This window comes from Dipodomys merriami, unplaced genomic scaffold (genome assembly GCF_024711535.1).
Source record: "Dipodomys merriami isolate MVZ:Mamm:240054 unplaced genomic scaffold, mDipMer1.0.p SCAF_44, whole genome shotgun sequence".
Taxonomy (NCBI): Eukaryota; Metazoa; Chordata; class Mammalia; order Rodentia; family Heteromyidae; genus Dipodomys; species Dipodomys merriami.
In genome coordinates this window covers 8,723,591-8,735,846 of record NW_027206002.1, presented here as the reverse complement: position 1 = coordinate 8,735,846, position 12,256 = coordinate 8,723,591, and the positions used below count along the sequence as shown (strand labels likewise).

The following is a 12,256-nucleotide window of genomic DNA, read 5'->3' as shown; positions in this document are numbered from 1 at the left end:
TTGTTAGTTAAGTCAGCTTAGTTGAAAAGCATGTCAAATTTTACCAATAAGAGTTCTAAATTTTAATTTTTAAAAATGAAGAACTAAGACATTTGATGTGAAATGAAAACCCAAAGGGATCTCTGGGTACCAGAGCGCAGAGAAAAGCATCAGACGGAGCATGGTCTGTACTCATGCGTTCCTGTTGCTGGCTTCTGTGGTCCCAGGATTCCCACAGGGATTGTCAAAGCCCCACTGTCTATTGCTTAAGAGTTGGCACTTAATTTTTTTTTTCTCACATTGAGTTCTGTGTCCAGGAACAGTGGCCTAAAGCTCAGCTCACCGACGTGAAATTGGTTCTGACATTAGCAAATAGAGATTCAGTGCTTCCACCGCTGAATCTGAGTGTGCGTGTGATCCTGCAGTGTGAGAACTGGAAGGAAACTTAAGAGATAAGGCGATGTCCTGCATGTGACACGTTAGAAAGAGGAGCCCCAAGAGACACGAGGTCTGCGGACCTTCGCAGACCTGTACCTGAAGCCATGCCTCGAAATTCACCCTTCCCTGCTTTTTCCTATCAACAGTCATTTAAACAAATATACTTGAAGTTGTGAGACTCAACTATAGCCCATGTATCAAATATTTAATACTTTCTTTTCTTTCTCATACCTACATTTTTTAATTAACTTCAGTGTCCACCAATCACTGATATAGAATAATTGCTCTTATGACTTGCAAAGGCAAAGGGAAAGTGTAATAATCCTTGGTTTCAAGTGGTACATTATTTACTAAGGAACTACTGTGCTCTCACTGTTGGGACAACAACACCCCTAAGTCTGCTGCTCAAGAGAGTTTCAAGGAGGATTTGACTTTGGCATTAATGTATTTTAGCCTGCCTGGTGTCTTGCATTTAAATTCTGAGCACAAAGTTTCCTTACTTTCCCTCTATAGCTTTCATTAAGGAGGGAGGGCAAAGTCATGCAGTCTTTATCAGTTGTACACTCTTGTTCAAAGTATGTAGCTCTGTGTCTGTTTTTAAATTTTTTATTTGTACAGGTGATATACAGAGGGGTTGCAGTTACGTAAGACAGGCTTTTTTTTTTTTTGTCAGTCATGGGGCTTGATTTCTGGGCCTGGGCGCTGTCCCTCAGCTCTTCAGCTCAAGGCTACTACTCTACCACTTGAGCCACAGCACCACTTCCGGTTTTCTGGTGGTTTATTGGAGATAAGAGCCTCACGGCCTTTCCTTCCCAGGCTGGTTTTGAACCACGATTCTCAGATCTCAGCCTCTGAGTAGCTAGGATGATAGGCGTGAGCCACCACACCCGGCATAAGTCAGGTACTGAGTACATTTCTTTTTGAATAGCAGCATCACGTCATGTGGTAGAGGGCTAGCCTGGAGCAAAAGGAGCCAGGACAGCACCTAGCCTCAGAATTCAAGCCCCAAGACTGGCACAAAAAAACAAAAACAAAGACAAGAAAAACCCCACAAACAACAAGAAAAACATGAAAATCACGGGACTGATCCATGATGTTTAGTTGCAGTTACAACCACCTAAGCAACGATGGAGGCCTTCTTCATCCTCCCTCTCGAGGATGAGAGGCAGTAGTACCGTGTCCCTCTGTGCCAGGTCCTGGGGGCACTATGGCTGAAGAGGGAGAGAGAAGAGGAAAGGGGCTCGGCACAGGGGAATACGGGCTATCACCTGCTGATAGCGGCAGCCAGCAGCAGCCGCGGGCACTCATGTTTCCTAGGCGTGAGCAGAAGGGACAGGGCAGCGTCTAGCTTCCTTCCTTGAGGCGCTGTGGCATGTGATTATGTAAAACAAACCCCAACAACGGAAGACATGCCAGCAGTCTCACCGCACTTAGTCAGCTGTCCTCCGGGAAGGCTTGACAGGAGTTAGAGAAGGGCACTTGCTGAGTGTGGCTTGAATGAGGTCCTGAGATGAAATGAGCTGAGATGAAATCGATACACTCACTCTCACTGAACCTCAGCCAAAGAAGAGAGTGTGTGTGTGGAAGAGCTAATCACAAGAGACACTGCACTTGGCATGGCATCATCAGCCATACTCTGTGATTCCCCAGTCCAGGGAGGCCAGTCGGGAAAGCGCACACACACATACCCATGCACACACATATACACACATGCACACACACATACACACGCAAAGCAGGTTTCTCCCTTTTCTGGCTATGATTGTGACAAAGGCTGAATTTACATAGCATGTTTCTCATTTCTCTGATTGTCTCCTGTTGCACAAAGGTCGGTATTCTGGTATAGAGACATGTATATCTACATTAGCAGCAACACACCTCACACACACACATACGCACACACACACACACATACACACAGCTTATTAGAGAATCAGTTGTCTCAATAAACTACTTTAATGACTGATATGAGTGTCGATGTCAGTCATTTGGGTCAATGGCAGGGATTTAAATAAAGAATGAAGTCCTTTATTCTCCTCCTGGGGATAACTATATTGTCAAGCTATTTTTTTAAAGATCTATTTGGAATGCACTGTGCATATGCCATTGTTATTAACACCTCAGAGTAGCTAGAGCATATAAAACATAGTCATGGTTCTGCAGGGAGCTGTATGAATATTCACAACACAGTTAGAAGCCCTGTGTCACTCTAGATCTCGTCTCTGACAGTGAGTTCAGATCCATCTATGATACTTACATAATAACAAACTAAAACTTTCATTTTCAAATTCAATGTAACAAGTTCAAATATTGCAGACCCATCATAGTTGTTGGGTCGACATAAGTTGGTGCTGGATTACGGAGTACTTCCTTCAATATAGATACAACTTAAATCTTATTTGAAATGGTGAAAATAGTCCCCACACCTGCAGATGATCATAGAGTCTGAATACCATATTCCTAATACCGTTGGGTTGGGGTGGACAGCGCTATGTAACAGCCATAGGCCTGGTCTAGCTTCGTCCGGGATGAGTGCACCATCCATCATCATCAAGAAAGGAATGAGGGAATTCTAACAAACATTGCCAAGAAGTCCAGGAGTGCATAACGTCAGTCAACTATTCTGGGAAGTAATGAAATGAGATTATGTGGTATTTTTATTACCATGGTAGAACACTTCTCTTTCTTAAGAACGAGAAGAGAGTTTGGAGCAACACTGTGCAGGGCACTGAAGTATATATCACTATAGTCTGACTGGTCAGCGTGCCTGTCTTTGAGTGAAGCAGTTCCAGTCTGTGAGCTTTGCTTGCTTCACCTTTAACATAGGAAAAAGATGGCTTTGAGAGATAGTATACTGAGGACAAACTAAAATCCTATACCCAGTACCTGACACAATGCCAGGCCTGCAGGAAGTCGTGGGCTTGCTGGCTTCTGGCTGCTCTCCCGCTCTAAAAGGCTCACCCAGTGATTTGCGCGGGGAATGTTCGCAGGAAGTGCAGGCTCGCAGTGGGCTTAGAGAGAGGATTTCTGAACACCGGGAGCTGAGGTGGGCTGTTGTTTTTAATTGCCTGATCCTCACCTTATGTAACCACCACAAGAAGAGCACAAGAGAAAAAGCATAAATAAGTACTCTTTCCTAAATGTATTATGTAACAGCTGGTGGTGGCAGGATAATTTTAAATGCCAGTGGATTAGACTTTCCATTTTAATAGTTTTTTATAAAAGTGAGTATTATTACTTTGTTAAAAGAAGCTTGGACTTTGTGCACGGGGCAGGTTTGCATCAATCTCCTTTTTTATAGTCTCGACTGAATGCTTAAGCGTTCTATGCGATTTCATTACTGTCGCACCCATGCCTTCAGTTGTAATAACCTAAGCACCTAAACATCCAGGTTGGATGTTCCAGAGTCTCTTCAGCATCGAGTTGTTCTGTGACTAACCCAGAGATTTGTTTTAAACAACTTTTTACAAGTACAAAATAATGTTAACGACATTTAATTATGGTAAGTACAGCGAAGGACCAAGTTGTGGGGTCTTCGTGTGTTACCATTTTGTCTTGTTTCTTTTTATTGATTTCAGCAGGACTGTAGATTGAGCTCAGTCTTAACTCTAGACCCCCACCTCCAGGCCTTTGGCTCTCTTTAGCTTGGTTTTAATCTCATGCTTTCTTCCCCTACCTCAGTCTCCAGAGTAGCTTGGATTGCAGGCATGTGCTTCTTGACCTGGTTCTTAGAGGAACAACTTGACACCAGAGGTCTAACTAACCCTTTGGGGTTAGAAAATCTACAAATTGCATTTAAATGTTCAGTTATCTTCTTAATATTTGGCCAATGGAGCCTTCTTTTTTTTTTTACCCGTGAAGAATTTAAAATGGATTTTTCATGTAAATATGTTCTTCAGATTTCAAAATAATCATCTACATCAACTTGTATATATGTGTATGTCTTTTTCTGTGTATGTACTTGATATTGTCATCAATATATTAAAGTCCATCTAGAGGAAAAAAGATTTTATGTATGTTAAACTCCATTCCCACAAACTTCTTTATCCTTCTTTACGTAATTTAAAACAAAACTTTTCTGAACCAAAACATTGCTGAGCTGCTGAGAGCACTATTTTGCTCATGCAGCCAGACAAATGCAGCCATAAAATTATTAGTTCTTTGTAATTTTAGCAATTTCCATATATTTTAAACTCATTTGATCATTCTAAAGATCCTGTTGGATTGTTAAACAAGATTTCAGTTCTTATGTGCAAGCCTGGTAAGTGTAAGCGAAAAGCTTGCCCAAGTTCATACAGCGTGCAGAGATAATTCAGGTATGCCAGTTCTCAAACTGTATTCAGGACTGGAGCTCTACACTGAGGGATTGTTCAAACAAAATCTACAATACAGCTGGAAGCTGGTGGCTGATGCATGTAATCTTAGCTACTCAAGAGGCTGAGATCTGAGGACCCTCGTTCAAAGCCAGCCCAGGCCGCAAAGTTATCCTGAGACTCGTAGTTCCAATTAGCCACCAGAAAACCGGAAGTGTGCTATGGTCCAGAGTGGTAGAGTACTAGCCTTGAAAAAAAAGAGCTCAGAGACAGACAAAAACAAAATCTATAGTACTAAGCAGCATCAGCTTCCTAATAACTTTACTACCTGCAGACTCCAATCTCATGCTTGAGCATACTGTTACAAAGCTAAAGATCTCCACCAGAGCTTCAGTATTCCTTTGCCCACACCCATTACATTCTTCCAAGCGTGAGAACGGACTGAGTGGCTGGAAGGGTTTGGAAACGTCAGAAAACTATCTTACCTACAGCTAGCTACAGGCAGATCAGATTTGTTTGGCTTTCCACAGCCCAAGAATTGGAAGGAAGGACAGGAGAGGCTAGCAGAAACCACACAACTGCTAACTCAGCCCTGGCCTAGCTGGGCTATAGAAATGCTGCCACTGCCCGTGGGGTGTGCTCCCCAGGTCCTCCCAAACCATCTCCAGCTACCAGCGGGGCTCTCTTACCCCTTCTCCCGCCAGCCTCTGACTGGTAGGAGCCGAGCACCAAGGCTGTCGAGAAGAGGGGGTGGGTGGAGCAGTGACAGTGAAGCCCCACAATAGTTCTTCAACAGGATAATGACTGTTCTGATACCTTCAAATTACACCTCAAACAGATATTAAGGTATTTTAAGACCTTGGGATATTTTTAGGGTAATGACTTCTTCATTCAGAAAGGTAAAAATGGGGATGACACACTACCGTGGCGGGTGTCAATTGATGTTGCTCTGGTGTAATGAATAATATATGTAGCTTTGTGAATGGTGAGTCCTTAATAAGCTTATCACATACAGATTCATGTAACAGAATTTAAAATTCAGTCAGATCTGGCTCATTATTATTCCACTGGACTGTGGTCTGTTCAAGGGCGATTTATCTTCATGAGCCCTATGATGCTTGGAACATAGGAGGCCCTGAATAATTCACGGATGAAAGGGATGGAGCGGCCATGAGTTCCAGACAGGCGGAGTGGCATTTCCCGGGACTCTGCCATGCGGATGAGCGAGCGCTGCGCTTGAAGTTCTTGCCTTCACTAGCCATGTGACCTTGAATCATCACTCCCGCCCCCCAATCTCATTTTGTCCATTTATAGAACGGCTAAATTAAAACCCAGGAGTCAGTGGCTCACATTTGGAGCTACTCGGGTGTGAGATGCTGAACTGTGGTTCAAAGCCAGCCATGAGACTCTTATGTCCAATTAACCAGCAAAAAGCTAGAAGTAGAAGCATGGCTCAAGTGATAGAGTGCCAGCCTTGAGCAAAATAGCACCAGGCCCTGAGTTTAAGTATCAGTACTGGGCAAAAATTTAAAAATAACAATACAAAGCAACCAAAATACCCCAGGTAAAAAGTGAGATTTTTAAATTTTTTTCAAGAGTGTACTTCTTCATAAATGAAGAAAATTTTCTTCAGGGCAATAACCATCCTGTGGCAGTTAAAAGCAATGAACAAAGAAGAGTGCCATTTTTCCAGTGGGTTCGCCCACTAATGAATCCTTCCTGAATGAATGAATCCTTTCTAATGAATCCTTCCTGAATGAATGAATCCTTCCTGAGTCCCTGACTGTACTTCGTAGAGTGGGTGAAATTTCACAGTAAATTAAGACTCCAAGAGCTAAGAAAGCTGACGCATCAGGTATTTGTCAACTGACCTTTAAAGGTTTTCTTTTCCTGGGGGAACACATGGTGCAGGAACAGGGGTGTGAGATTTCCTGTTGAACTGCCTTTGGCAAACTCTAGCAGCAGTTTGGCAAGCACCTCTGGCCGTGCCAATCTGAGCTTACAGTGGTCACTGCAGAAAGTACTTTATAACTGCAGATTTCCCCCTCCTCCTTCGCTCTTACTCTTCTGTCTACACTTTCACCAGAGTCATCATCATAAGAAATCCTACAGTGTAAAAAAATTCCTTATCTTAAAATCTGTGCATATGCAACTGAGTTGCAAACTCCCTTTTTGGCAGGAAGGAATTGCTTGGACTACTTACGTAATTTTCCTGGAGTTACTGTTTGCTTATCTCTGAAAAGAAGGCGGTAATCATAAGTACTTTTTTTTTTAAGGACTGAAATACTTCATACAAATTACCTTGTGTAGTGTGCTGCAGATGGTATTTGTTCAAGAAATACTACTCGTTATTTTAACTCTGGGTTACTATGAAGTCTAGACATGCATAATTATCCTGACAAATGTTCAAAGAGGCTATCCATCTTCAAGAAGAACTAAGTATTATGTTACTCTCCAACAGAATATACTATCGCTAGTACAGCTTTATGATTTTCCTACATCCCACTTTGACACTCATTAAATATTTTGCAAAAAATCTCTAGATTCGGTCTAATTTCAAACTGCAGTCCATCCTTCATTGCTCATCTGAAACTTTAAAGGATGTGTTGGACCTGGTGCAGCTCTTTCTTACACTCCAAGGAGTTTTAAAACTGTTTAAGGCTACAGGTTCCTAATTAGGTTTATGAGCAATTAATGCAATTAATTGCCATTTCCATTCATGTGAAGACCTTCAAGTTTCATCTTCTCGTCTTTCTCTGCAAGTCACTTCCTTCATGCTTTCCTTCCAAATGGACTCGGGGTTTATAGCAGCTAGTTTCCCCAAAAGTTACTGAGAAAATCAGAATACTGCCTCCTCCTATCTGGCTTTAATAATGCCTGTGGTGGTTATTGCTTGTATCTAAGTCCTGCTGACAGGATCGCAGGAACACGGGAGTGAGAAGCAGCCGCTTGAGTCACGATAGCTTCTCTCCTTCCGGGGTAGCACAAAAAATGGCTCACGACTTCATTAGTTCAGTATCCTTACTGGCACAAAATATGTATATACTTTGAAGAACATGATTGAAGAACCCCAGACTGTGAGTCACACAGATAGTCATTAAGCAGTGATAACATGCTGCTTTCTTAGTGTGTTACGAAGCCTCTTCACCTGTCTGAAACAGGAATCTCCTACTCCAGGCACAGCTTCCCAAAGAGAAACCTCAGCATGAAGGAGTAAAGGCATCTTGTGGAGGGGAGGGGATGGGCCACAGGCAAACCCTGTCTGGATCCAAGTCTGGGATTAGGGGCCCTTGCGTTAGGGTTTTATTGTTTCTCAATAATCCATGATCGTTTAATGAATATTTAATGATTATAAACACTGTGTGAAAGTCCAGGCCATTTGTAATATTCCTCATAAAGCAGTCAGTGTTCCTACCTTCCAACAAATGGAAGCTGAAAGCCCTCTTCCAGGTTCTCAGGTATTTCTCTTCCAGAACCTCCTTCTGAAACTGCTATTTGCACACACCCTAGCACACACCTTGTCTTCCAGCTGTCTAAATGAAAGGCTGCAGAGCTGTAGGAGTGGACCATCACACTCACCATTAGCTTCTAGGAACTTTCCAGAAGCTACAAAGCAAATCACTTTTCTTTTTATACAGCTATTAAATATACTGGGATTTTCCAGGTATTTTCATATGGAAATGTTTCCATATCAAGGAAAATTAACCATTTCTGCACTTCCTGTACGTTGAAAGGAACTCGGCCCAGTTAACTCTCAGAAGCTTTGGCAGTGTGCTTGCAATTCCTCCATTTTATGCTAGGCAAAGCGAGATCGGAGAAGCTAAGAGAATTCCCTTGATATGCACAGTACTAGTAAGTTCAGCTAAGACTAAGATCTGTTTTTCTTCACCTCTGGCCCGGTGGTTTTGTATAACTTTCGCTAAAAGTTTTATTTTGCTAACACATTAGCCATATCAGAATTTTGTCTTGAATGGTAGACAGAATGATTTCAGCCATGGTAAAGCAGTTTAGCCATCCTTGGCATTCCTGCACAACCTTCTTGTTATTTCTGTCTGAAGTCAAAGACATTCTGGGTTACAGTTCATCAGAATTCTACTGGAAAGTTGAGTTGACATCCTTAAAAACTTACTCAGAGTATGATGGGATGAAAACACATACCCATTTCTCTCTCTCTCTCTTTCTTTCTGTCTCTCTCTCATTCTCTCAAAGCACCATAAGAATCCCAACTCATGCTAATCATCTTTTTTCCTTCATAAAACAATGACAATACATCATGACTACCTACAGAAGGCTATTGCCTGCTCTCAGATAGAGCTCATCACCCACCCCTGGCTGTGTGGTCATAGAATAATGTGAGTAACCTAGAGCCCAGGGGTCAGGTGCTTAGGGGCTGGAACACTTGGTTGGTAGTCCCCAGCCCTACTACAAGCTAGTCATATGAGTATGCTTAAAACTATTAGAAGCAGGGCATTTTATGCATTTTACCTACAAACAGAGGAACAGAATTCATTTTAAAAGGGTTTCACAGAGGCGAAAATTTTAAATGTAATTCATCATTAAGATTAAGTACAAGAAGCCATTTAATTTTGCTGGTGAAACTATTATACTTAATCATAAAGCATTTTTCTTGAAGCACTATACTGAACCAGATTCTGCTTTTACACGGGACACTTGGAAACATTCAGGATTTTTTTTTCTCATGTAAACGTAACAACAGTCAAGGCTGGCTGACCTTTTCATTATTTCAAGACTTTTCTTTATTAAGTTATGTCCAATTATTTTCTCCTCCCGACAAGATCACTGTGGTTTATTGTTTCTTAGAAGTTACTAAGCACACTAATGTCTGTAAAATTGAATTTACTACAGTATGATATGTACGGACCCGCTTTTTGTTGTTGTAATTAATGAAGCTGTCACAGCAGTTCCACAGGGGACACTGTCCGTCTTTAGAACACATGACAGTGCCCAGCCTCCTCTCATCATTCTCTTGTTAATGCCATGCATTCTTACCTGTCCCTTCTGAAACCAATTTCATCTGAAGAAAAAGGCTATAGGCCACTGACGAAATAAGCCAGGCTTGACCCCAAAGCAGTCCCTTTGCAAAAGGGTAATTCTCAGGGAGAGGGATATTTTACTCCTGGGCTATGTATTTTTTTTTGAGAGTTGTCTTTTTGTTTTTCCAGGGCTAACTATCCTTGCATGACCTTGAGCTCTGAAGACCAACAGAAAGAGAAACTCATCAATTACCAGCAAAGACTTTATTCCTCATCTACCAGGTAAGGAATTTTACTCATTCATTATTATTATTATTATTATTATTATTATTATTATTATTACTAGCATTGCCTTTTTCCATGTCAGTGACTTGCCAGGCCATGATGAAACTCAAAAGGGAGATCTCCATGCCAAATTTCATGTTATTGGCCTTCAGCGGTCTCTAAGGCAGTTCCCTAGCCTCCAACCTGAGTGCCACCTAGAAACTTGACACGTGACATAGAGAAACATCTTTGCTGAGCATTCTGTAATAAATAAACATAAGGAAACTTCCATTGGAAGCTCTTGGAACATAGAAAACATGTATCTACCAGACATTTGCTTTATAACAGAGATGCTAACGATTAGGAAATGGGGAACAATATTTTAAGGGTGCAATAGACCTTCCAAACTCATGTAGTCTGATTTGGTTTTTGAGGGGAGGAAAGTGTGAGCCAGAATAGAAAAGAAATTGCCTAAGGCCACTCAGGACCAACACAGCAGCTTAAACAGGAATTACAGTGACTGGCCCTGTACCCAGCTGTCTCATTTCATTCTGGAAAATGAAGAATAGGATCTTGATGCAGAACAATAGCGCTGTAGAACTTCAGAAAATGACAAAAGGACAAAGTGCTAATTGGCAAGGCAGGACTGCTGATCAGCCAAGTGCACGAGAATGGCAAGGAAGTTTTCATCTGCTCCAGTGTGGGTTGAAAAGGAAACACAAGGAGTGTAGCGCAGATGTGCACATGTACAGATTCAGGGTTTTATTGTGATTCTGATTCTATCTTCCGGAAAAGTACATAGTAAAGATAAAGTTAGTGAGCCTGAAATCAATTTTCTTTGCTTGTGACATATTTAGAATAGGTAAGTCGAGGCCTAGATCAGAAAGGTTCTGGAACTTCTTTGCAACCTGCTGAACATCTGTGTACAGGTAACCCTTGGGTGAGTCAGGGATTTCACATTCATTTCCGAGAGCATTGCTCTGTGGCTGAAATTGCTTCTAAAAGGTGCAAGAATTTCCTCACTTCTACAGATGCATTTGCACTGCAGTTTGGGGAGTAATTACCTTGAATCCCTCCCATTTATTATTTTTTTGATAAGGACAATCATGCGTATGGTTTTCTAAAATAAGACACTAGTACTGCAAGGACACAGCCTGGAAAATGGAACTGGAATTGTTAGGCATTTGGCAAACTGGAAAGAACTGGTAACTTGGTTCATAGTTCTTTTCTTATGGGACTAGGACTCAGATGTTTAAAAAGTAGACGTTTTCGGTTTCTACAAGGTCTCTCAGTTGTTTCATGCTGACTGAAGTAAGTATATTCCACACTGCTGGTGCCTTGTGGTGACTGGGCAGATCCTGCCCAAGCCTAGGGCCGATGCTGTAGGTGGGCGCTTGGACAGCTGTGGACTAATTTACCACCTTCCACTGAGCATGCTTAGAGGAATTCCCCTGGAATTAAGATTGCCATGGATCTTTAAAATTCACTTTAGTGAAATCCCATTTCATTCTTACTCACTGGTATGGTAAGAAGAAATCTCCAAGTAAGGAAATATGATCATTACATGGTTACAACTGGTGTTCATGATTGCATTATCTCTTTAAAAGGGAGCTATTACACAGCTCATGAATTCCATCTTGTCTTTATATTGCATAGTTCACCACCAGTTAGCAGAGAACAATAGGATACAATAGATACATGGTCCTCTTCCTCCGGTGACTGTTGGCAAACTAGAAATCATGTTAGGAAACGATTATAGTAAGCTCAGTTGTCTGATTACCATCTTTACCATTGTCATTTTTTGTACCTCAATATTCCTCTAAAAAGTCCCTTGTACAATTGGCAGTGATGTATGACATTAGGCAAATATTAGGTATGTGTTGGGCATAGGAAACAAATGGCAGCTGTGAGAGAATGTTACTTTAGAGTATCTTTCCTTTCCTCTGAAAGAGTGCATTAGGAAGAGCAGATAATTCTGAAGTGGATGAATGGAAAGACAAAGCAATGTGAAAAAGTGGACAATTATACCGCAGTCTCTATCTTAAATGCAAAAGCGGTGTGTGTTTAGCAGGGCAATACTGGTATGGTTTGAATGGTAAGTGTCTCTGAAAGGCCCATGTGTTAAAACTCTGACAAGCAGCCAGCAGGGCTAAGGGGAGGGGAGTCGAACATTTAGGAGATGGAGCCCAGGGGAGGAAATTAGATCACTGGAGGTGATTTTGGGACTCCAGCCACAACATCTCTTTCTTGCTTCCCAGCCACCAGGAG

General features: G+C 41.8%; 1 protein-coding gene and 1 long non-coding RNA gene across 3 annotated transcripts in view; one reads left to right on the top strand and one right to left on the bottom strand.

The window, feature by feature from the left end:
* The window catches only part of LOC138808007 (uncharacterized), a 386,844-nt gene that overhangs the window by 241,966 nt on the left and 132,622 nt on the right, over positions 1–12,256 (top strand). Inside the window, exon 4 of the long non-coding RNA XR_011366366.1 lies at positions 9,914–10,006. This is a non-coding gene — a long non-coding RNA (uncharacterized lncRNA). The remainder of the gene's footprint in view (positions 1–9,913; positions 10,007–12,256) is intronic.
* Gabrg2 (gamma-aminobutyric acid type A receptor subunit gamma2) overlaps positions 1–12,256 on the bottom strand; it is a 65,118-nt gene that overhangs the window by 17,238 nt on the left and 35,624 nt on the right. The gene's annotated exons all lie outside the window — the stretch shown is intronic.